Source organism: Nycticebus coucang, chromosome 12, assembly GCF_027406575.1.
Source record: "Nycticebus coucang isolate mNycCou1 chromosome 12, mNycCou1.pri, whole genome shotgun sequence".
Lineage (NCBI taxonomy): Eukaryota > Metazoa > Chordata > Mammalia > Primates > Lorisidae > Nycticebus > Nycticebus coucang.
In genome coordinates, this window is record NC_069791.1 from 58,769,352 (window position 1) to 58,795,407 (window position 26,056).

Genomic DNA, 26,056 nt, shown 5'->3' on the forward strand with positions numbered 1-26,056 from the left:
AACTCCTCCCCCAAAGGAACATTATTTTTTTGGAGACAGAGTCTCAGACTGTCACTCTTGGTAGAGTGCCATGGCATCATCATAGCTCATGGCAACCTCAAACTCTTGAGCTCAGGTGATCCTCCTAGCTCACTCTCCCAAGTATCTGGGACTACAGGTGCTCACCACAATGTCTGGCTATTTTTAGAGATGGGGTCTTGTTCTTGCTCAGGCTGGTCTTGAACTCCTGAGCTCAGGCAATCCACCTGCCTTAGCCTCCCAGAGTGCTAGGATTACAGGTGTGAGCCACCTCGCCTGGCCCCCAAAGCAACATTTTCTTTCTTTATTTTTTAGTTTTTATTTCATAATCATAAGCTTAACTCTGCAATTCAGCTAGACACGGAGAGAAATAAGGAAAATATGGAACCCAAAGAACTGCAGTGAGAGCATAAAGATTATAGGATATTGTGAGCAAATGGAGTAGAGGGATGCTCTCCTGAGTTACAAAAGAAAGGGTTTGGTACAGAAACAAAACAGTAAGTCAAATTTATTACAGTTGTCCACAGTCAGTAATGGTGATCTTCTTGCCAGCCTTGCCATTCTTGGACCCAAAGTGCTCCATGGCTTCCACATTAATGCCTTCTTTCACCTTGCCAAAGACCAAATGCTTGCCATCCAACCACTTGGTCTTGGTAGTGTAGATGAAAAACTGGGAACCAAGGGTGGCACCTGTGGCTTAAAGGAGTGGGGCACCAGCCCCATATGCCAGAGGTGGTGGGTTCAAACTCAGCCTCGGCCAAAAACTGCAACCCCCCCCCCCCCAGAAAAAAAAAAACTGGGAACTATTTGTGTTGGGTTCAGCATTTGCCATCAACAAGATGTCAGGACCTGTATGCTTCAGGACCAAGTTTTCATCTTCAAATTTCTCCCCATAGACTTGCTACCAGTGCCATTAGGGTGTGTGAAGTCACCGTCCTGCACATAAACCCTGGAATAATTTTGTGAAAGCAGGAATCCTTATAACCAAATCCTTTTTCTCCAGTGCTCAGAGTATGAAAGTTTTCTGCTGTCTTTGGAACTTTGTAAACAGCTCTAAGAAGACAAGACACAAGGGCTCACCGAAGGTGGTGATAATGAAGAACGCGCTGGGGTTGACCATGGCTGATACCAGATGACTGTAGGAAGTGGAAGCATGTGCAAAGCCCAAAGCAACATTTTCTAAGCTTTCTATCATAGTAATTAATTATTCAGTTGAATTCTCTCTTTTCTAGAAGATTTCTCTCTCAGAACTTATATCCTTCCATTCTAATCTAGCGTAGCTCTTGGGATTTCTTTTTACTGTCTTCTGAATTGGACCTAGTAATTACTGAACATGAGGTAGACAGATATACACTGTTTTCTCCTTCAATTTTCTTTTCTTTATTTTCTTTTTCTTTTCTGAGACAGAGTCTAACTCTGTCACTCTGGGTAGAGTGCCATGATGTAATAGCTCCACAGGACCCTCAAACTCTTAGGCTCAAGTGATCATCTTGCTTCAGCCTCCTGAGTAGCCCAGCTAATTATTTTATTTATTTATTTATTTATTTATTTTTCATAGAGATGAGGGTCTCATTCTTGCTCAGGCTGGTCTGAAACTCCTGAGCTCAAGCAATCCAGCTGCGTCTGTCCTCCCAGAGTGCTGGGATTATAGACCTGAGCCATTGCTCTGGCCTCTTCATTTTTCTTTTTTTTTGGCCTCTTCATTTTTCTTGTCTTTAAGAAAGCAGCTCTTAAAAAAAGAAAAGAAAAGAAAAAAGGCAGGTCTTAAAAAAAAGGGTATGTCAGAGGTTAACTTCATGAGTCCTTGCATATTTGAAAATGTTTTCATTCTGCTTTTTAATTTAATGATGATTCAACTAGGAATAGAGCTTTTCATGAAAAAAATATATTTTTTTCAAATTTATTTATTTATTTTTGTTGTTGTTGTGGTTGTCATTGTTGATTTTAGCTGGCCTGGGTATGTGGCCGGCACTCTACCCACTGAGCTACAGGCACCACCCATAAAAAATATTTTTAATAATTTGGAATGCAAAATATTTTTCCTCATAAATTTTCGTCTGTTATCTTCACATATCTAATGTTTCTGATAATTCTATTTTTCAATCTTTTTTATTTTTTATTATTTTCTTTTTTGAGACAGAGCCTCAAGCTGTCACCCTGGGTAGAATGCCGTGGCATCACAGCTCAGAGCAACCTCAAACTCCTGGGCTCAAGCAATTCTCTTGCCTCAGCCTCCCAAGTGTCTGGGACTACAGGTGCCCACCACAATGCCTGGCTATTTTTTGGTCAGAACTGTCATTGTTGTTTGGCAGGCCGGGGCTGGATTTGAACCTGCCAGCTCTGGTGTATGTGGCTGGTGCCTTAACCATCTGAGCTACAGGTGCCCAGCCTATTTTTCAATCTTTTAAATTTTTTGTAGAGACAAGGTCTCCTTATGTTGCCCAGGCTGGTTTTGAACTCCTGGCTTCAAATATCTTCTCCCCTCCATCTCCCAAAGTGCTGGGATTACAGGTGTAAACTATCACATCTTAGCCATGGTAAGAATTCGTTTTTTGTTTTTTTTTAGAGATAGAGTCTCATTTTGTCACCCTCGGTAGAGTGCCCTGGTGTCACAGCTTACAGCAACCTCCAGCTCTTGGGGTTAGGTGATTCTCTTGCTTCAGCCTCCCCAGCAGCTGGGACTACACGCACCCACCACAAGGCCCTGCTATTTTTTTTTTGTCGTTGTTATTGTTGCAATTTGACTGGGGCCCAGTTCGAACCCGCCACCCTCACTGTATGGGGCCGGTGCCCTACTCACTGAGCCACAGGCGCTGCCCCATGGTAAGAATAGAGTGCTATGGTATCACAGCTCACAGCAACCTCAAACTCTTAGGCGCAAGCAATTCTCTTGCCTCAGCCTCCCAAGTAGATGGGACTACAGGAGCCCACCACAATGCCTGGCTATTTTTTTTGTTGTAGTCGTCACTGTTGTTTAGCAGTCCCAGGCTGGGGTTTGAACCTGCCAGCCATGGTGTAGGGGGCTAGCGCCCTAACTGCTGAGCTACGGGCACTGAGTTGACATCCTGTTTCCAATTTGGGCCAGTTTACCTGTCTTTAGGTAATCTGGTGGTCCTCCACTCCTGGAAAGTCACCATACTGATGCAACCTTAGTGTGAACATCTGATCAGTATAGCACATTATAGCCCAGAACTCATGGGCTCAAGCAATCCTCCTCCTCGGACTCCCAAAAACTGGGGTTATAGGTATATGCCACCATGCCCAGCTTGACACCTACTTTTTAATCTTCCATCGTTACTTCATCCGAGTATGCTAATATAATAGTTTTTTCATTTTTCTACATTCTCTGATATTTCTTTTTTCTTTATGGTCACATTTTCTTTTTATTCCCCCTCTCCCTATGTCGAGAGACCTCTTTAAATATCTAATAATCCTTAGTTGTCTGTTCATATTTAAGATGAGGCAATTGGAATGCTGATGAGGAGTCTTGTGAACATGGGTGTGTTATTGTCCATTTCATGTTGCTATAAAGGAATACTCGATGCTGAGTAATTTATAAAGAAAAGGGGATTATTATTTTTTTTTTCTTGTAGAGACAGAGTCTCACTCTATAGCCCTTGGTAGAGTACCATGGCATTACACAGCTCACAGCAGCCTCCAACTCCTGGGCCTAGGCAATTCTCTTGCCTCAGCCTCCCAAGTAGGTGGGACTACAGGTGCCCACCACAATGCCCGGCTATTTTTTTGTTGTAGTTTGGCTGAGGCCAGAGCTGGGTTTGAACCCACCACCCTTGGTATATGGGGCCAGCGCCCTACCCATTGAGCCACAGGTGCCATCCAGAAAAGGTGTTTGTTGAGCTCATGGTTCTGCAGGCTATTCAAGAAACATGGCAGGAGCCTCTGGTCAGCTGCTGATGGGGGGTTTTGTGCTGCATCAAACCATGGTGAAGGTCAAGGGTAAACATGCACATGTGAAGAGAGACCAAACCCAAGGGTCATCCTAACTGTATAACAGCCATTCTCAAGGGAAGTAATCTATTCCCCTCAAAATCAATCCAATCTTGCAAAAGCAAGAATTCACTTATTACTGTAAGAAAGGCATCAAGCAATTCGTGAAGGCTCCTCCCCCATGAGCAAAACACCTTTCACCAGGCCCCATCTCCCAACACCTCTGGACTAGTACTCAGATTTCCACATGAAATTTGGTGGGGACAAATAAATCACATCCAAACCATAGCACTAAGGTCTTGCCAACTTGCTGAACTTCACTATAGCATTAGTGGGTGGGAAACTAGGTATTGTGCTGGAATAAAGAATGCTTTATTCTTAGGCATTCAATACTCATAACAGCTGACCAAATTCTCCCCAGAGATTATGAGAACACTTGATTTTTACCTTGAGATAAATGCCTTGCTATTGTATCTGAGATACAGAGAGAGTTCTGCTGTTTCATTCCATATACAGACCTTTATTTAGTCTCTCTGTTTTTAGTCCTCTTCTGACTTCTCATTCTTGCCCTCTGTCTGTGTCTCCAAATCTTTCTAGAGCACTTCTGGGCAGATAGGCTCCCTTCCTTTCTGCAGCATCCTCTGCACTCATTCTACATTGTGGTTTCCTCCATTTGTTTTAGTCAGACCATACTTACTTGTGCATGGCAAATTAAAAATAATTATCTTCCAATTGTTGCTTTCTCATTTTCTATTTTGTGTAGGTATTTATCACTTTTATCATCATTTTATGAGGTTTCAGGAAGAAGAGGCAATAAATGTACTCAGCCAGCTTTAGTAAAAAGTTCCAAATGTAGGTTTCAAAAAGATAACTGGGGCAGGTTAGGAAACAACCAGTGCAGTGGCAAAAACAAACAAACAAAAAATCTGAATCTGTGTTACCACAGTATTCCTGTGTATAACTTAGTGCTTAGCTTCTTAATCCTCTGGATTCACATATTTTAGGGATATGATGGATCTCAGACACCTACTTCAAACTCCATTTTACAGTCAAATAGGACCTAGAGGTTACACAAGTCGATAGTGGCATAATGGAGAACAGAAAGATATACTGATCCCCAGTTAGTTTCTTTTACCTTACCACACTATTGGGGAGTATCAGGACCAGCAGGTCAGGAGTTAGATGACAGAAGTCTTGAAACATGGTGGCAGGATGGCCCTTTCTGAGTTAACAGCTGGATGTTCAAGAAACGGAATATTTTAGGATGCCTGTCTGGCAGCACATCGTCTAACAGTTGGTGGTCATTATGTTGGAAGTACTGACGGAGACATTATACAGCAAGCCCTGAAAAAGGCAATGATCCAAGTGTGTGGTGATCCTGGGAGGGGACAATTAGCGGGCAGGATGAAACAGAAGTTGGTGAGTAATCATCCTCTACTGATGACAGAAGGGAAAATGCTCATAGGTATTATGAAGGAGTATAAACTGGTTAATTACAGTCATAGAAGAGAAAACGATGACTCTTCACTCCTCTCAAAGGCATTTTAAATTATTTTAATAAACACTAGGAGGCTGGGAATAAATATAATCCACACCATTCTTGCTTTAGAGATACCTTATCTACATCCTTGAATTAATGGTTCTAGGTACCCTCTTTGGATGGCTCCGACAAAGGAAAACCGACTGCAATTCAGTACAGGAATATTGGGTTCCCTGAAATCTGGCACTAGTTTGGGAAAGACCCTCCGAGCTATCCTGCGGGATAAGTAAAACAGCTAACATCGTACAGTCTTTGGTACTGAGCAGGGACATTAACATTGACATTAATTTTCGCAACGCTCTCCTCTCCTGGCAGAAAAACGACGTGCGCTGGTGGGGGTCTTCTGGGATGCCCGTGTGGACATCCCAGTGCCTCAGTTCACATTACTACCTTCCGCGGCCAGGTTCCGTAAAAGCCAAGAGGATGTGGTGGGAGGATCCAGCTTTCTTTGGACAAAGGATGTCCAGTGCAGCCGTGAATCCGTGGTAATCCCAGAACTGCTTCCTACGGCGGTGGGCTCGGGTAACGGGCCCGCGAAGAAGGGGGTGGGGCGACTCTAAGGTTTGGGAAAGACACCACTCCACTTCTCCGGCTTCCAGCAGTCCACTTCCTACGGCAAGCAGGAAGAGACAAACGCCGCTCCCACCTTCCGCCTCTCGCAAAGCCGGCCGCAGGGGCCGTGTGCGTGTGTGCGCGTGTGTGTGTACATGAGTACGCTCCGCACCCGCGGCTCTGCTTGGCGCTGACCGACAGCTGTGGCGCCGTATCACCCCAGTTTCCCGGCCTCCAGCTAGCCGAGCCCCTGGAAGCGCCCGGAGGCCTGCGGGCAGCGGAGCCGCGTCCCCGGGAGCGCTAGAGAAGTCTAGGCAGCAGGCGGAGCTCGGGGCGGAGCTGTGCCCGGCGGCAGGGCTGGGGCGGGGCTAGGTGTCTCGCGCAGGGGGCGGGGCGCGGTGACGTCGCGGGCGCCCGGGACGGGCTGTGGCTGTGGCGGCGGCGGCAGGGTAGTGGCGGCGGCGGCGGCTGCTGCGCCCGGCGGTAGCAGAAGCAACAGCGGCAGCGCTGAGGAGGGTGAGACGAACGCGGCGGTGGCAGCGCGGAAGGCAGGCGGGACCTGGAGCTTCCCGCCTGTCGCTGGCGCTGAGGCGTCTGCCTCTTGCCCGGCTTCTAGCTCACGGCCCTGGCTGGGCAGGGCAGAACGCCCCCGGGGAGGGGCGGAGCTGTAGGTGAGGCTTCGGGACCCCCTCCCCCTCCTCGCTCGACCTGGGGGTGGGGAAGTCCGGGGAGGGGCGGACCCCACCCTTACCCACCGCAGCCCACCGGCTGTCTCCACCCTGCCGCGCTCCAGGATTGGGCGGGAGCTGGCGCGGTGGACGTGGGGACCGGGGCTGGAGGTGGGAGATAGGGGTTCTGGGCACTTGGAGAACGGAAGGTGGGAGGTTTAGGAGGCGTGCTGTTGGAGCAAGGTAGTGGGGAGACGGAGGAACTGGGGAACGACGAGGTTGGCGTGAGGTTAGGGCGAGTCTGTGGGTTTAGGTGAGTGATGTAAAATGTTGAAGATGTTCTTTTTTTTTTTTTGTGAAATGATGAGATGGAAGATGAAGGGTTGTATTTCAAAAGGAAGATGAGCTGAGAGATTGCCTTTGAGGCAGTTGGAGAACCTATATCGCTAGATCTCACGTTTCTACTTCAGGGTTTTTCTTTTTTTTTCTAGCGGGGTGGGTGAGGGACCAGGGAGGGAAGGGAATCCCTTTGCGTTGCTCAGGTAAACTGTGAGCGTGGATGGATCTGAAGTTTTAACACCCAAGAGGGGGATCTTGGGATTTAGACAACTTCATTCTGGCAGCAACCCTTAGGGTATAGGTCGCATTACACTCAGCTTCTTAAAGGTGGTGCCTTCCAGATTTTTTCCTGTGCTTAAAAATTTCTTTATACCACCCTCAACCCTTTTTTACTGGGGTTTTATCCTGGCCTCTTGAGAGAAGGCCTGAGACTCAGGTGGTTGCTTTGGAAGACATTTCTGGTAATAGTTAGTTGCAGGTGGTTGCGGTTGACTGCTTTGGGGAGCAAGTGAACAATTTGAACAGTTATGTTGTAGCTAATTGTATGAAAAGTGCTTTTAAAGCACAGCTGTCTTTTACGGCTCCTTGTTCAGTAGACCTTGACATTTAGACATTTTGTGTTCAACGCTAAATTATTGGAGATCATTTTTTTCAATTGCAGATTTGTGGTCCTTATTCAGTACTTTAAAATGAAGTGGAATTTATTTTTTATTTTTAGGTAGGCCCCTCAACTTCTGAGAAATGTTTTTGGAGTCAAGTGTTTTTAAAACATTTTGGGAGCACGCGTCTCATTTTGTAAGGAAATGTTGCTAAGAGTAAACAGTGTTTGTTAGAGTTGTTCACATCAGTGTTTCACAGTTTAGCATAGTAAATCAGAAACATCTTTTCTGAATTCCTGTTCCCTATTCAATTACAATATTCACTGACCTTACTTATCAGTGTCATTTAAGCTATTTCTTATTCAGAAAACAGGTCCTGTGATGGACATGTATTATGTAATGAGTGGAAGTAGGCATGACTCTCAATAATTCATTTATGGAGGAAGAGAAACCTTCATGAAGTGGAATTTAAGCAGTGACTATTCCAAGGTTTACCAGTTTATTTGGGAAAATAGCCAGAGAAGTGCTTCCTTTTAATCAATGAGAGACATATACAGATCAGAGTTTCAGAAATTGCAGATCATTGACTTTTTTTTTACATGCCTATTTAATAAGCAGATTATCTTCTAGTAAATACTTCTACTTGTAGAGACTTACAGGAAACAGAAGATTTAATAGCTGTTAAGTGAGAAAGTGTGTGGTCCAATTTATAATTATAAATAAAATATTTAACTATTCAGGATAAATTAAAGGTTGGTACAGTGAATAGTGTTGATTTTGGGTTAATTAGAAGGAAAATTTAAAATTGACATATCTAATTTTGGTTTTTAAATTATATTTTGATTTAATTAATTGGGACTGGATGAAACATTTTGTATATGTACTCCTGAAATGACATTTGCATGGCTGACAGATGTGATTCTTCTTGTAGGAATGAAATTGTATAATTTGAGGAACAGTCTAAAGTAGAAGCTATTTCTGTCTAGAATTTCTCGTGCCTGAAAAAAATCCACGTTTTATTTTTCAAGAAATAATTGCTTGGGCTTGGCATCATAGCTCAATTGTTAGGGAGCTGGCCATATATACTGGGGCTGGCGGTTTTGAACCTGGCCAGGGTTGCTAAACAACGACAACTGCAACAACAACAGTAAAATCGCTGGGCATAGCGCTGGGCACTTGTAGTCCCAGCTACTTGGGAGGCTGAGGCAAGAGAATCGGTTAAGCCCAAGAGTTTGAGTTTGCTCTGAGCTGTGACGCCTGTGACGCCAAGGCACTCTACCCAGGGCCATAAAGTGAGACACTCTCTCTAAATAAATAAATAAATAATTGCTTGATAGTTATTACTTGTGATATCCTTGTCGAGTTTACTGGGGTGTTCTTTTTTGTTTCTTTATTATTAAAATCATAGGTAAATATGCCAGTCTGTTAACTCTGCATTAATACTGGACACTTAAAAGTGAAGGCTCTCATAGCAGTAGTTGCTCTGTTTTACAGTATATTTATGTTTTCAGAAGTACTATGAAAGTTAAATGTACGTTTTGCACATATGGTGTCAGAAACATTGATGGAGAAAGATCAGGGAATGAAGTATTTTGGTAATCAAATAATAATTAGTATATTATCAATTTTAAGAGAAATATAATAGAATAAACTTAATATAGTATGTACAGATTATGTGGAATAAAATTTAATTCTCTGGCTCTTCAGATCTTTTGGTGTCTTAGAGTGTAGGTTTTGGGGTCAGAGTGCCTGAGTTCAAACCTTGGCTTTGCCATTGTATAACTGGGGCAAACTGTTTAACCTTATTTTCTCAACCTTAACTTGTGCCTTAATTTCTTTATCTGCAAAATGGGAATAATTAACGGTTGCACCTAACCTCTTAGGATGGTTAAATGAATTTGTGTATTTAGAATAGTGCTGGAACTTAATTAGTTGGTTTACTAACATTTATTAAAGTTTTACTGTAAACACTATTTATTCCTTCACTTAATGAGTATATACTGAGCACACATTATGTACAGAATGTTCTCTGGTTTTAATTTAATTTTATTTTTTGGTAGAGACCAGGTCTTGATGTGTTGCCCAGGCTGGCCTCAAACTCCTAGGCTCAAGTGATCCTCCTGTGTTGGCCTTCCAAAGTGCTGGGATTACAGGAGTAAGCCACTGTGCTAGGCCTGTTGTATTTAATCCTTAAAACAGTAATAAATGACTAAATTACACAGTGTATTAGATACTGATGAGAGAAAGGAAGAGGAGAAGGAATATGGGAGTTGAGGATACAGAAGCTTGTAAACTCTTGTAAGGCCTTCAATGTTTTATTGGGGGATCCACTGTGAAGTTTTTAGTAGAGGGATGATATAATCTGACTTAAAATTTTAAATGAATTGCTGTGGCTATTTTGTGGGAACTTTGAGCAGGGATGCAAGATAGAAGCAACGATACTAGTCAGGAGGTTATGTTGTATTGTTCTGGGTTAGAGTAACTTTAACCAAGGTGATGGAAGGGTGAAATGGTAGAAGTGGTTAGAGTTTGGATGTATTTTGAGGGTAGACCTGTAATGTTTGCTGGTAATTTGATGTGGAATGTGAACAGAACAAAAGAATAAGGATTTTGGCCTGAGCAACTAGAAGAATGAAATTGCCTGTAACTGAAATGGAAGTGGTGGTTGGTGGAGGACATTTGGGGAGAAACTAGAATTTCAGAGGACAATCTAGAAAAAGTGAGAAATTTGGTTATTTTCAGTTTATAGGTGGCATTTAAAATTTGAAGCAAGTTTGAGATCATCAGGGGAGGGAATTTAGGTAGAGAAGAGATTCAAGCATCTGAGCCTTGGGACACTGATTTATTCATCCAACAGTTGCTTGAGTTGGACACATAATTAGATGGTTTGCTAACACTTAAAATTTTACTGTGTGGTTTGGTGCCTGTAGCTCAGCAGCTAGGGCGCCAGCCACATACACCAGAGCGGGCAGGTTCGAATCCAGCCCAGGCCTGCCAAACAACAATGACAACTACAACCAAAAAAAAAAGTAAATAGCTAGTCGTTGTGGTGGGCGCCTGTAGTCCCAGTTACTTGGGAGGCTGAGACAAGAGAATCGCTTGAGCCCAGGAATTTGAGGTTGCTGTGAGCTATGACTCTACGGCACTCTACCCAGGGCGACATAGTGAGACTCTGTCTCAAAAAAAAAAAAAAATAAATTTTACTGTGAACACCATTTATTCATTCACTTAGTATATACTGAGCACACACTATATACAGAGTGTTCTATTTTTTAAATTTTATTTTATTTTGGTAGAGACCAGATCTTGCTGTACTGCCCCAGCTGGTCTCAAACAAAGCTAACACAAATCTCCACCTTCATGGAACTTACCTTCTAGATACACTGGGAAATGAAGAGGAACCCAGTAGAGGAGATTTAGAAGAAGTTGTTGGATTAGGAGGAAAACCAGGAGATTGTGATGATGTACTGGAAGTGAAGGAGAGGAAGTTTTCAAGGAGAAGGGAATGATCAACTGTGTCATTGCTTAAGGATGTGTCAGAGGGTTGAGTAACAGAGAATTCTGGTTGATTATAATACTTACTAACAGAGAAATGACTAAATAGCTTTTATATGAGAAAGATGAAGCAAATGTAAGAATCTTTCAGTTTTTTACTTCCCTGGATTGGTTTCAGCAAGGCACAGTGGTGTGTGCCTATATTCCCGGCTACTCAGGAGGCTGAGGTCAGAGGATCACTTGAGCTTAGGAATTTGAGGCTATAATGCTCTATTGACACCTGTGAATACCCACTGCATTTGGACAACAATGTGAGAACCTCTATATATATGTGTGTGTGTGTGTGTGTGTGTAAATAAGAGTATACATATGCAAATATAAATATATACACACACATACACAATTATTTTTAGAGCCAAAGAGGCAGTCTAGGAGTGTGTACTTATGCTAAGGGGAACATGACTTTTTCTTGTTAATAAAAAGAGAACATGACTTTTTATTGTTAATTTTATTATTATTATTTTTTAAATAAGTAATTCCTGCACCAAGTCAGAAGATACAAGAAAGTATACAGGAAAAGTAAGTCTCTCCTGTCACATGTAGTTCTTTGTGAAGGCAATCACTGTTTCTAGTTTCTTTTTTTATTTTAAAAACCAGTGAAATTCTGTGCAATAATATGGCATTTAGCTATTCTAAAATTGTGTAAATGTAAGAAACAGTTTATCTTCCACTCTGATATTGAACTCTGGTAATACTTCGGAATATATATATATATTTTTTTTTTTGAGAGAGAGTCTATGTTGCTCTCAGTAGAGTGTGGTGGCATCATAGCTCACAGCAACCTCAAACTCTTGGGCTCAAGCAGTTCTCTTGCCTCAGGCTCCCAAGTAGCTGGGACTACAGGTGCCTGCCACAACACCTGGCTATGTTTTTGTAGTTGTTGTTTATAATAAGTAGGCCCTGGCTGGGTTTGAACGTGCCAGCCCCGGTGTATGTGGCTGGCACCCTAACCACTGAGCTAAGGGCGCCAAACCTAGAATAGATTATTTAAAACATAGTTTTAGATGCCTTGAAGCCTTATTGAGGGAAATAGTGATCATTAGGATCCAACATGGATTCACTAAGTCACATCAGATAGTAAGGCTGGTTTCCTAGAATTGACATGGTTACTTGACTGAGAAATAAAGGAAATGGAATCATTGTAATGTGTCTAGTCTAGATTTCACTTAAATCTTTTCATCCTATCTTGTGGAAAGTATGAAAAAAATGTATCCTAGATTTCATGAGGACAAGGACTCTGTCATTTGATAGGTACTTACTAAATACTTGATGAGTGAACCTGAGCTAGCTAAGTTAAGTGAATTTACAAGTGGTTGGATGGCCATTTCCAGAAATTAGAGTTGCTTATGGGGGATTATGAAAGTGAGGAACTGGTGTTAGAGATGCACCCATGTGTTTATTGACCTGGGATGGTAGCAGGTGTAGTGACATGGAAGATAATGGCAGCTGTGAACTAGGTGCTGGCATGCTCTCACTGAGGGTGAGGAGTGTCCAGGTGGTCATTAGCTGATAGTGAAGGGGGAGAGGTAGAAGGCTACTGCTGAATAGCATGAGAATTATGGTAAGAAAAAGAGTAAGGATTTTACATGATGGTTCAGGGATGGTTTGGAAGTGACATTGGGAGAAAGAGTATACCAGCTTAATTTCCAAGTATTGAGTGAGGAGTATAAGAGACTGAATAGCCTCCATTTGAAAGGGCTCAGTGAGAAGAGGTGTCCTGTTTGGAAAGCCAGTTTTCAGTTAAGACAGTGTCAGTGAGAACATCCCCCAAGAAGTTGAGGACATTTGGAGGAGTTTCTTTTCTTTTCTTTCTTTTTTTTTTTTGGAGACAGAATCTCACTTGGTTGCCTTGGTAGAGTGCTGTGGCATCACAGCTCACAGCAACCTCCAGCTCTTGGGTTTAAGCGATTCTCTTGCCTCAGCCTCCCGAGTAGCTGGAACTAGAGCTGCCTGCCACAACGGCTGGCTATTTTTTGTTGCAGTTTGGCCAGAGCTGGGTTGGAACCCGCCACCCTCGGTGTATGGGGTCAGCGCCCTACTCACTGAGCCACAGGCACTGCCCTTGGAGGAATTTCTTAATAGTAGAATGAAGTTCCGTAAAAGTCTGTTTTCCACCCTATTGGCTTCTTATCATTTAAACTTAAAAAAATCTTTTTTTTTTTGGCCGGGGCTGGGTTTGAACCCGCCACCTCTGGCATATGGGACCCGCACCCTTACTCCTTGAGCCACAGGCACCGCCTGAAAAAAAAATCTCTGAACCTAACAAAAAATTCCTCCACCTTTATGCTTCATTGCTGTAAGTTGCTCTCTGCATTATAGCTAACATTTTTTGAGTTATCTTCATTTGCTATGTTTCCATTTCTTCACCTGTGACTTTGTTCTCTATTTCTGTCTTGTTTCCATCTCCACCATTTCCCTGAAATTGGAAATAGCCAAAGAAAATGTGAAATATGAAAATAGCCAATGACACTTTTTCTGTCTTCCCCTTGTTTAGCCTCTTAGCAGCTGTACAAGCTGCTGAGGTGGGAGGATCACTTGAGCTCAGGAGTTTGAGGCTGTAGTGCTGTATGATGACACCTGTGAATAGCCACTGCATTTGGACAACACTGTGAGACCCTCATATATATATACATATATATGTAAATATAGAATATATATACAAATATAAATAAATATATATACACACATACACAATTCATTCTTTGTTATTTCTGCCTAACAAATTACCCTCAACTTAAACCAACAGACATTTATGTTTTACAGTTTTTGTGGGTTTGGAATCTGGGGGTGGTTGGTGTCTGTGATTCTGAACTAGTTGCTGGCATGTTCTCATTGGGAGCTCTCCTCTGGGAGGCTCTGCTTCTAGGTACATTCATGTGGCTGTTGGCAGACCACAGGTCCTTGCTGGCTGTTTGCTGGAGAGCTCAGTCCCTTGCCATTTGGGTCTCTCCATAGCATTACTTAGAACATGGCATCTTGCTTTTCCTATTTGAGATATGTAGCAGGAGAGATACTAGCCAGAGTCTGCAACCTTATCTTGGAAATAATATGCTACCATTTTTGCTGTATTCTGTTGGTTAGAAGCCAGTCACTAGGCCCAGCATAGTTAAGGTGGGATTTCACGATGACATAAATACTAGTACAGAGAATTTGACACAGTTGGTTTTTCCTTCCTTTGTGAAGCGCTCTCTTCTGGGATCTTTAGAACTATCTTCTGTTTCCTTGCTTGTTCTCTGGGCTCTTTTTTCTGTGTCACTTTTTGAATCTTTCACTAGTTATTTATTAAATGTTTGAATTTCTCTGGGGTATCTTATCACCTCCTGTTCCATTTTTCATTCTTTTTCTTTTTTGTCTTCAGTTTATCCCTCTTTCTTGAGTCCAAGGATGAGTATATCTAACTTGGCTACTCAGTATTTCTGTTTGATGCCCTTAAAGTTCTTTCTTTTTCTTTTTCTTTTGAGACAGAGATTCACTCTGTTACCCCAGGTAGAGTGCAGTGATATCATAGTTCACTGCAACCTTAAACTCCTGGGCTCAGCCTCCCCAGTAACTAGGACTATAGGCATATACCATGACATGTGGCTCATTTTTCTAATTTTGGTAGGGATGGGGTTCTTGCTCTGGCCTAGGCTGATCTTGAACCCCTGAACTCAAACAGTCTTGGCTTCCCAGAGTACTAAGGGTTACAGACACGATCACAGCACCCAGCCTATTGTTCCTTTTCCCTCCTTTTCTTTGAAATAGGGTATCACTCTTTTGCCCGGCTAGAGCGCAGTGGCATCATCATAGTTCACTGCAACCCCTAACTTCTAGGATCAAACGATCCTCCTGCCTCAGCTTCCTGATTACCTGACAATACAGGCGTGCACCACCATGCCTGGCTAATTTTTGTGGGTTTTTTTGTAGAGTGTCTCTCTGTTGCTCAGGCTGATCTGGAACACCTGGCCTCAAGGAATCCCCTTGCCTCAGTCTCCCAGAGTGCTAAGATTATAGGCATGAGCCACTGTGCCTCACCCTCTGGTGTTTCTTAGTTCACTAAGCGACAGCATCTGTTGCTCGAGGTAGAAATGCATATGATGTTTTCTACTTCTTCCTCTCCTCCACCTTCCACTGTGTTATTCTAAATTGATTTTGTAAAAGTCATTGTATTAGGTAATGGTGCAAATGTTTTTAATTGGTAGTGTGTCTTCTGCTGGATTCCAAGCATTGAATGAGTGTTTGCTAGGTGATTTTTTTTTTTAATTGTTAAATCATAGCTGTGTACATTAGTGCAATCAAGGGGTACAAAGTGCTGGTTTCATATACAATCTGAAATATTCTCATCAAACTGTTCAACGTAGCTTTCATGACATTTTCTTAGTTATTGTATGTAGACATTTGTATTCTGCCTTTAGTAAGTTTTGCCTGTACTCATTCTAAGATGCACCCTAGGTGCATTACCCTCCCTCCACCCTGACCTCCCCCCACCCTAGGTGATCTTTAAGGTTTCTTTCAATCTTGAGATACTGTGTTTATAACTATTGAAGAGTTTTGATTAGGAGACATGTAATGAGGGCTGTGCTTCAGAAAGATAGCAATTCTTGAACCGTCATTTCTAATTATTCACCAAAGAATGAAACTTGTATTCCTTTTTAGCTTTCTTTATTACGATGTGGTATGTGATGAATAGATAATTTTCATCTGACAGCCCTTTTACATATGTTGTTTTCATTTTGTTCTTATTTTATTGTCATTCTTTTTTGTATGAAAGTCTTTTGTATGGAAATAAGATAACCAATAGGGAAAATTTTTTTCTGAATTTCAGTTAAACATTTTTGAAATTGTAAACTTTTCAAGAAATCAAAGTTCAGGGCAGTGCCTGTGAACTCAAGGAATAAGGCGCCGGCCCCATATACCAGGGGTGGCAGGGCCCCGGCCAAAACTGCAAAAAAAAAAAAAAAACAGAAAAAACAAAGTTCAGATGTTGGCTGAGTGTGGTGACTCATCCCTATAATTCCCAGTACTTTGGGACACTGAGAGAGGGGGGGAGGATCTCTTGAAGCCAGGAGTTTTAGACCAGTCTGAGCAACGTAAAAATAAAAAGAATTAGTTGGGCCTGGTGGTATGTACCTGTAGTCCTAGCTATTTGTGAGGCTGAGGCTGGAGGATCACTTTAGCTTGGGATTTTCAGGTTGCTGTGAGTTACTGAACACCAGCCTAGATGACAGAGTAAGACTCTGTCTCTAAAAATAAATAAATAAATAAATAAACAAATGAAATTCAGGCCTTAAATGTAATTTTATTATAGGAATATAACTTATCTGCCAGGTGCAGTGGCTCACACCTGTAATCTTAGCACTCTGGGAGTTGGTTTTGGGTAGATTGCCTGAGCAAGAGCGAGATGTCGTCTCTAAAAAATAGCTGGGTGTTGTGGTGAGTGCCTGTAGTCCCAACTACTGGGGAGGCTGAGGCAAGAGAATTGCTTTGAACCCAAGAGTTTGAGGTTGCTGTGAGTTACGATGCCCAGGCACTCACCTCAGTTCAACAAAGTGAGACTGTGTCTCAAAAAAAAGAAAACATGACTTAATCTATTGGAGGAAATCCTTCTTGGAGTCCTTTTTGAATGCAAAATATTTATAGAAAAGTACATAAAACAAACGTATAACTTAAAACATATGAGTCAAACACATTATGAGGTCCATAGCAAGAGACCTTTGCTGGCGTTCCATAGCTTTCCTAGCCTTTTACTAGTCACAGCCTAATCCTTCCACCATAAAGCTGTTCACCATCCTGGCTTGTGAAGGAATCTCCTTCTTCATTTTCTTTATATAGATCTTTTTAGTTTTGTTTAGTTTTGGCTGTTTTACCACTTCATTTACATGGAAATGTGTTGTATGCATTCACCTTTGGCTTTTGAGATCTAGATTTGTTGTGTGTGGCTGTAGTTGTGTGTGGAATAGGATTCCATTGTATATATCCACAATTTGTTATACTACAGGTGGATATTTAGGTTGTTTCTAATTTGGAGCTATTAGGAATTATGCTGCTGTGACCATTCTTGCACAAGTCTTTTGCTGCACATGTGTGTATATTTCTCATGCACATATAGCCAGGAATGAAATCCTGGGTCATAGGATACGCATATGAGCATTTTTAGTAGATAGTTGCCAAACAGTATTTCTCTGGTTGTATAAAGTTACATTCCCCAAAGCAGTGTTAGAGAGTTCAAAAGTTCCATATTCTTGCTAACAATTGGCATTGTGTTATTAATTTTAGCATTCTAGTGGATTGTAGTAGTATCTTGTGGTTTTTTTTTTTTTTTTTTGTAGAGACAGAGTCTCACTGTACCACCCTCGGGTAGAGTGCTGTGGCGTCACACGGCTCACAGCAACCTCTAACTCTTGGGCTCACGCGATTCTCTTGCCTCAGTCTCCCAAGCAGCTGGGACTACAGGCGCCCGCCACAACGCCCGGCTATTTTTTTGTTGCAGTTTGGCCGGGGCTGGGTTTGAACCCGCCACCCTCAGCATATGGGGCCGGCGCCCTACTCACTGAGCCACAGGCGCCGCCCGTATCTTGTGGTTTTAATTTGCATCTCACTAATTACTAATGAGGTTGAATACTTTTGTGTGTCATGATTATTTGGAAAAATTCTTTTGTGAAATGCTTATTCAGATCTCTTGCTCATTTTCAGTTTTCTTTTTCTAGTTAATTTATAGGAGTTCCTTATATGTCTCAGTTGTGATCCCTTCTTTGATTATTTGTATTGCAAATATTTCTACCCTACTCTGTGGCTTGTTGTGTAAGACATCCTAATCTCTTTTGAGGAGCATTAGTTACTTTTTTGTATAGTCCAATTAGTACTTACCTTTATTTTCCTTTATGGTTAGTGTTTTTTATGTCCTATTTATAGTCCAATTAGTATTTACCTTTATTTACCTTTATGGTTAGTGTTTTACCTTTATAGTCCAATTAGTATTTACCTTTATGGTTAGTGTTTTTTATGTCCTATTTAGGAAGTCTTTCTCTACCCTGAAGTCATGAAGTATTCTTTCTTACTATTTTCTTTTTTTTTTTTTTTTTGGCCGGGGCTGGGTTTGAACCCACCACCTCCAGCATATGGGACCGGCGCCCTACTCCTTGAGCCACAGGCGCTGCTCGTTTCTTACTATTTTCTAAAAGTATCATTGCTGTACCTTTCTGAGATCTGCCTATAATTGATTTTTCGTGTGTACCTTAAGGTAGAAGTTGAGGTTAAATTTTTCACCAAATGATTTGCTGATTTTTCTAGCACCATTTATGGATAATTCCTTCTTTTTCCCACTGCTTTGTAATAAATTAAGGTTCTCTATTTTGTTTCTCTGTTTTGTTTCATTGGTTTCTCTACCTGTTCCTAGGTACAGGCCTACGAACCTACACAGCTTGTCACTCTGTTTTAGTTATTGTAACTTATAGACAGCCTTAATACCTGTAGAGTAAGCACTCCCACCTTGTTTTTCAGGAATATCTTTTTGACGTTCAGTGTCTGTGAATGACTGCCATTGTCAGTAATCAAGACAGTGTGGAATTGTTATAGGGATAGATACACTGACTGGAGGAACAGATTAAAGAGTCAAGAAGTAAACCCACACATTTATGATTAATTTTCAACAAAGGTGCCAAGGTACAGTCATGAGTTGCTTAATGACAGGGATATGTTCTGAGATAGGCAGTTTCATCATTGTGTGAGTGTCATAGAGTGTACTTATGCCAGCCTAGATGGTGTTGCTCCTAGGCTACGGTCCTGTACGGCTTGTTACTCTACAATTATTAGGGTAAGTATTACCACATACAATGGTAAGTGTTTTTTTTTTTTGAGACAGTCTTACTGTGTTGCCCTTGGTACAGTGCTGTGGTGTCACAGCTCACAGCAACCTCAAACTCTTGGGTTTAAGTGATTCTCTTGCTTCAGCCTCCCAAGTAGCTGGGCACCACCAGCCTGGGTGTATATGGCTGGCGCCAAACCTACAATGGTAAGTGATATATCTAAATATACCCAAATATAGAAAAGGTATAGTAAAAGTATAGTATAAAAGATAAAAAATGGTGCGCTTGTATAGGGTACTTAGAATGAATGGAGCCTGCAGGATAAAGTTGCTGTGGGTGAATCAGGGAGTGAGTCAGGGAATGAGTAGGGAGTGAATGTGAAGACCTAGGACATTACTGTGCATGTCTATAGACTTTTATAAACACTGGACACTTAGGCTGCACTGAATTTATAACATTTATACATTTATTTTAACTTTATACTTCTGTAATAACACTTAGCTTAAAATATAAGCACATTATACAGCTATTCAAAAATTTTTGTTTATATTCTAATTCTATAAACTTCCTTCTGTTTTGAAGTTTTTTTCTTTTACTTTTTAAACTTTTTTGTTAAACACAAGATACAAACACAGTTGCCTAGGCCTACACAGGGTCAGAATTACCAATATCACTGTTTCCTATCTAAACATCTCCTACTGGGAGGTCTTTAGGGGCAGTAACACCCATGAAGCTGTCATCTCCTGTGATAACAGTGCCTTCTTTTAGAATACTTCCTGAAGCACCTGCCAGAGGCTGTTTAACAATGATTTTTTTTGCATTTTTGTCTGGGGCAGGGCTTGAACCTACCACCTCTGGTATATGGGGCTGGTGCCCTTTGAGCCATAGGCGCCACCCTTAATTTGCTTTTTTTTTAGAAAGTAGGAGTACACTCTAAAATAATGATGTAAAAGTATAGTATAGTAAATACATAAACCAAAAACCAGTTATTTATTATCATTAATAAGTATTATGTACCATACATAATTGAATGTCTTATACTTTTATAAGACAGATAGTACAGTAGATTTGTTTACATCACCATCACCACAGACATATGAGAATGTGTTACACCATGACTTCACTAGGTGAAGGGAAATTTTCCACTTCATTATAATCTTATGGGACCCACTTTGTATATGCAGTCATTGTTACGTGACTGCTATTCAATCAAGGAGAAGTGCTACCACAGTTGGATATCCATGTGCCACAAAAATGAACCTTAAACTTTTCTGTGTAGGGAAAAATCTTTGAGTTCTTGGGTTAGGAAACAATTTCTTTTCTTTTTTTGTGACAGAGTCTCACTTTGTCACCCTCGATAGAGTGCCGTAGTGTCATAGCTCACAGCAACCTCAAACTCTTGGGCTTACGTGATTCTCTTGCCTCAGCTTCCCAGTAGCTGGGACTATAGGTACCCACCACAATGCCTGGCTATTTTCTGGAGTTTTCTGCTGATTCTTCCTCATGAGTGATTTCTTTTATCTGTTTCCTTGCCCTAATTTTCCTTACACTTCCTCTTGCTCTTTAAGTTCCCATGTCTGTGGACTAAGGTCTTGATGAGTCCTTTTGGTACAGGACCAGAAGAATGAGAAGGTTGAAAAGCAAGAAGGGATGAAAGAAGGAAAAGAAAATAGAGAAAGGAGAGGGGGCGGGTAAAAGGAATATTGACAAAAAGAAGAGAGGCACAGAAAGAGGGAGACAGGGCAATATAGGTATACAGTAGGGTACTTTGACACAACCTTAAAAAACCCCAGCCTCTGGGGGTGCCCAGTTGGGTGGTTCCCTTGAGGTCAGCAACTCTTTGTTAACCTGATCTGACACAGTACCCCACCTCCACCAAGTAGAGAGGAAAGACAAAAATGCTATAAATCAAACCAAAACAAGCAAACAGAAAACTTTACGGGATAAAATTGGGTGAAAAACCAAATAATAGGGGTAGAAACACTAGCAAAAATGAAGTTCTAGTTATTGAAAAAGGCAGTGATGGGAAATTGTATTTATACTAGAAAACTGGAGAAAGAAAAGAAAAAATCTGTATGGAAAAGGTTGAAATTAAAACAACAACAACAACAACATCAAAACAAAAAACAAACAAAACAAAAAAACCCCCAAAACAAAGCAGTATATATATATCTTGTTGAATATTGTCTGGGCAACAGGTGGTCTTCTGGGGTATGAGATGTTAATTACAAAGCTGATACGACTGGAGGCCTCCGCTGATTTCTCAAACCCCACAGGGTAGACACCCTAAGCCTCTCTTCAGCCCTCTTAAAAGACCCTCTAAGCTTCTAAACTTCCTAAGCAGAAGCTTTCCCAGGAAAGTGCTTGTCGCTAGAATCACTGGTGAAGTGGCTATCCACTTACCCAGTATGCCAAAACCGGTCTCACTCTGCCCCTGAGGGTTAGGGCTGTAAGGCGACTCAGACCCCGCCTTTAGGCTGTTCAGTCACTAAGTTACTAGGTCCTGCCCGATCCTTGCTCTGCAACCCCTAGGGTGGACCTTGTTGGGGCAATTCTCTCACAATGGTTCCCTGGGGCCCACAGCCAAACACTATTAGCTCTGTCCATCTGGCTCAGCAGCTCAATCTGGGGTCCCAGACAATGCCCAAAGTTCTTCGCACTCCCGCTCAGGCTCTCCCCAAGGCAATTTAACCGAGTGCCAAGTCCAAAAAAACAAAAACAGTTCACAGGTAAGGCCTTTTCAGTTTGCAGTCTCGCTGCTACTGCACTTACAGCTGTCAGTGGGATTAGACTGATCAAACACACGAGATTACTTGCCAGTTTTCCACTGTTTTTGTCCTCCTCTTGGGGTCCAGAAGTCTCTCACTGACTCCCTGTATCCTCAGAGGGATGATTATAATGCTTGGCTATTTTCTGTTGTAATTGTCATTGTTGTTTAGCAGGCCCAAGCTGGGCTTGAACCCTCCAGCTTCCATATATGTGGGTGGCACTGTAACCGCTGTGCTATGGGTACTGAGCCAGGAAACAATTTCTTTATTTTTATTTTTTAACTTTTTTTTTTTTTTTTGCAATACATTTATTTTTATTTTATTTTTTTTAAAGAATGAACGAACATAAATACGTTCAGAAAAGGAATCAGACAATTGCTACATCGAAATATTAAGCAATAATAATAATAATACAAAGAAAGTAACATTCTCATTGTCAAATAAGAGTGTGTCTATTATAGAATGCTTTGACTCTGAGATTCAGTATGGAGTCATCAGTTAACTTATGTTTTTTTAAGTATCAAAAAATAGACAACTAATATTTATAAATAAAAGTAAAAGATAATTTCAAAAATCAGATCATGCTAAGTCTTATAGACAATAGAAAAAGAAGAAATATGTCAAAATCATTCTACTTGATCTAGGTACACCTGATACTGAAATTGGAGAAAATATATTATTATAAAGGAGAAATTACAAACATGTCACTTATAAACGAGGATGCAATATCCTAAACAACATATTAACAAGTTGAGTTAAAAATTAATGTTTAAGTAATGTACTTTGGTCAAAATTAAAACCAATTTATATGAAAATTAGTCACTATTTTCTTTTCTTTTCTTGTTCTTTTTTCTTCTTTTCCTTAAATATTTTTTCCACAATTTCTTAAATATGATGATATGTCGCCAAAAGTATTATTCAAAAAAGAAAAGAAAGGGCACGTCATGGTGGCTCACGCCTGTAATCCTAGCACTCCAGGAGGCCCAGGTGGGTGGACTGCCTGAGCTCCCTGAGTTCAAGACCAGCTTGAGCCAGAGTAAGACCTTGTCTCTAAAAATAGACAGGTGTTGTGGCGGGCGCCTGTAGTTCCAGCTACTTGGGAGGCTGAGGCAAAAGGATTGCTTGAGCCCAGGAGTTTGAGCTTGCTGTGAGTTATGACTCCAGGGCACTGTACTGAGGGCTACATAGACTCTGTTTCAAAAAGAAAGAAAGAAAATAAAAGATAATTTGGCCTTTATCAAAATTAGAAGTTTCAAAAGTCATCATTAAGAAAATTAAAAAGACTACAGAATGAGACAAAATATTTGAAAGTCACATAACTGATAAAGGACTTGTATCCAGAATATATAAAGAACTCTTTGAATAATGAAACAAATAAGCAAAAGAAAAAATGGGCAAAAGATTTGAATAGATGGTTCACTAGCAAAGATAGAGAGATGTTTATAAAACTTGAAGTTTTATAAACCTGGATTGGATGATGGTTGAATAACTATATAAATTTACTAAAACTCATCAAAGTGAACATTTAAAATGGGTGAATTTTAGGAGATATAAATTATGACTTAAACCTAGGGCAACCCACTTGGGACCCTCTCTGCTGTGCTGTGCTGGAGGCTTTCCTCTTTTCTTTTCTCTTCTTCCTCTTTCACTTAAAAAGAAACAAAAATGGGTGGTGCCTGTGGCTCAGTGGGTTAGGTGCCGGCCTCATGTACCGAGGGTGGTGAGTTCAAGCCCGGCCCCAGCCAAACTGCAACAACAACAAAATAAAAAAATAAACTTAATTTTAAAAAAACAAAAACAAAAACAAAAGTGAAAACCAATGTTTTGGCTATTCTTGGTCTGTTACATTTTCCTATAAATTTTCAAATCAGCCTGTCAGGTTAAAAATTATGTTGGGACCCTGATTTAAATTAAATTGGATTTGTAGATTGACTTAGATAGAATAACTTTTCTATAACATGGAGTCTTTGAGTCATTGAATATGTTATTTTCATTTATTTATGCTACTTTTCACATTTCTCAGTAATGTTTTATAGTTTTCCATGCAGTATTCATAACACATCTTTTGTTAGATACGTAGTATAGTCCTAGGTATCTGATGGTATTATAAATAGAATCTTAAAATAAATTTTATTTTTTATTTGTTGCAGGGGTCCTCAGACTGCGGCCCATGGGCCACATGAGGCGGTGTGATTGTATTTGTTCCCGTTTTGTTTTTTTACTTCAAAATAAGGTATGTGCAGTGTGCATAGGATATTGTTCATAGTTTTTTTTTTTTTTAAACTATAGTCCGGCCCTCCAACGGTCTGAGGGTCAGTGAATTGGCCCCCTATTTAAAAAGTTTGAGGACGCCTGGTAAAGTTGAATTTTGAGTATTCACTCTTTATTCTACTAAATTTTATTGAATTTTATTTTTTTTTGAGACAGAATCTTAATTTGTCACCCTCAGTAGAGTGATATGGTGTCATAGCTCACAACCTTAACCTCAAACTCTTGGGCTCAAGTGATTCTCTTTCCTCAGCTGGACTACAGGCACCCGCCACAGCCCAGGGCTATTTTTAGAGACTGGGTTTGGCTCTGGCTCAGACTGGTCTTCAACTCCTGAGCTCAAATGATCCACCTGCCTCGACCTCCTAGAGTGCTAAGATTATAGGTGTCCAAAGTCTCATAATAATTTTATCTGTAGATTCTCTTAAGATTTCCAACTTACAAAACTGTGTTCTGGGGTGGTGCCTGTGGCTCAAAGGAATAGGGTGCCAGCCTCATAAGCCAGAGGTGGTGGGTTCAAACCCAGCCCTGGCCAAAGACTACAGAAAAAACAAAACAAACAAACAAAAAAAACTTATGTTCTGGGTTGTGCCTGTGGCTCAGTGGGTGGGGCACCAGCCCTACATACCAAGGGTGATGGGTTCAAACCCAGCCCTGGCCAAACTGCAACAAAATAATAGGCTTTGTGGCAGGCGCCTACTTGGCAGGCTGAAGCAGAAGAATCGCCTAAGTCCAAGAGCTGGAGGTTGCTGTGAGCTATGATGTCACAGCACTCTACCCAGGGCGATAAAGTGAGACTCTTTCTTTTAAAAAACAAACAAAAAACTATGTCCTTTGTGAGTAGTTACTGTTTGATGTTTTCTTTGTGATTTGTCTTTTTTTTTTCTTTCCTTACTTGACTGGGTAGGCTTTCTGGTATGTGGTTGAATAGAGATAGGAGATATCATTGTCTTTTTCCATCTCAAAGGGAAATTGTTCAACTTTTCACTGTTAAGTATGATGTTGTGTTTGTGTTGTCAAACACATTATGCACAATATGTGCCTGAGATATGACAAAGCCAAGGCCTAGGCCTGAGTAAAGATACAGTGAGCTCCTTTGAACTCAGGCAGTTTATCACTTGTATAGTCAGCAGAAAGAAGAATAAGTCAAAGGTGCCAGCTGCCTCTGATCTTTTCTTTTCTTGAGACAGTCTCACTATGTTGCCCTTGGTAGAGTGCTGTGGCATCACAGCTCACAGCAATCTCAAACTCTTGGGCTTATTGATTCTCTAGCCTCAGCCTCCCAAGTGGCTGGGACTACAGGCGCCTGCCACAACTGGCTATTTTTTTATTATTGTAGTTGTCGTTGTTTAGCAGGCCCAGGCTGGGTTTGAACCCGCCAATCCTGGTGTATGTGGCCGATGCCCTAACCACTGAGCATGAGTGCCAAGCTTCCCTCTGATCTTTGTTCCATATACCAAAAAGGATAACACTGAAATAAAAGGGGCTCATGTTTATTGTGAGCTCTGGGGTATTCTGTTAATGAGAAGCCTATTCTAGATTGCTGCTAAGTGGTTTTATATTCTACAGCTGTGTTCTGAGATGGGCAGGGCTGAAGTTCCATGCCTCATCAGAACCCAGGAAGTGATGAGAACCTGTATCATGATAGTTTCCAAGGGAGACAGGGACAAGGGAGGAGATGGCCTTGTCACAGCTCCTTAGAGCCTTCACATTATCTCCTGTTCTGCGAGGATTCTGTCAAGAGTCAGATAAACTGCAGGATGCCCCAGCACTGAGATAGAACCATTTCTCTACAGATACTTGTTATGGTTGCTTTTGCATATACATATCCTTTATTAGGTTGAGAAAGTTTCCTTCTATTCTTAATTTGTTAAGATTTTTAATCACAGGCGGCACCTGTGGCTCAAGGAGTAGGGCAACGGCCCCATACACCGGAGGTGGCAAGTTCAAACCCTGCCCCGGCCAAAAACAAACAACAAAAAAAAGATTTTTAATCACTAATCAGTGTTAAAAATCT

The 26,056-nt window shown here is 41.2% G+C and overlaps 1 protein-coding gene and 1 pseudogene across 12 annotated transcripts in view; one reads left to right on the top strand and one right to left on the bottom strand.

Annotated features, from left to right (window-relative positions):
* The window catches only part of ERC1 (ELKS/RAB6-interacting/CAST family member 1), a 663,469-nt gene that overhangs the window by 49,718 nt on the left and 587,695 nt on the right, over positions 1-26,056 (top strand). For 5 of the 12 annotated variants that reach the window (XM_053557129.1, XM_053557126.1, XM_053557127.1 and 2 more), the window contains exons 1-2: positions 6,473-6,729; positions 23,922-24,004. The gene's annotated coding sequence lies outside the window, so the exon portion shown is untranslated. Of the gene's footprint in view, positions 1-3,936; positions 5,992-6,469; positions 6,730-23,921; positions 24,005-26,056 lie in introns of those variants that run through there. The other 7 variants (XM_053557124.1, XM_053557128.1, XM_053557121.1 and 4 more) reach the window with 6 other exon arrangements.
* LOC128562304 (peptidyl-prolyl cis-trans isomerase A-like) lies at positions 326-5,991 on the bottom strand (annotated as a pseudogene).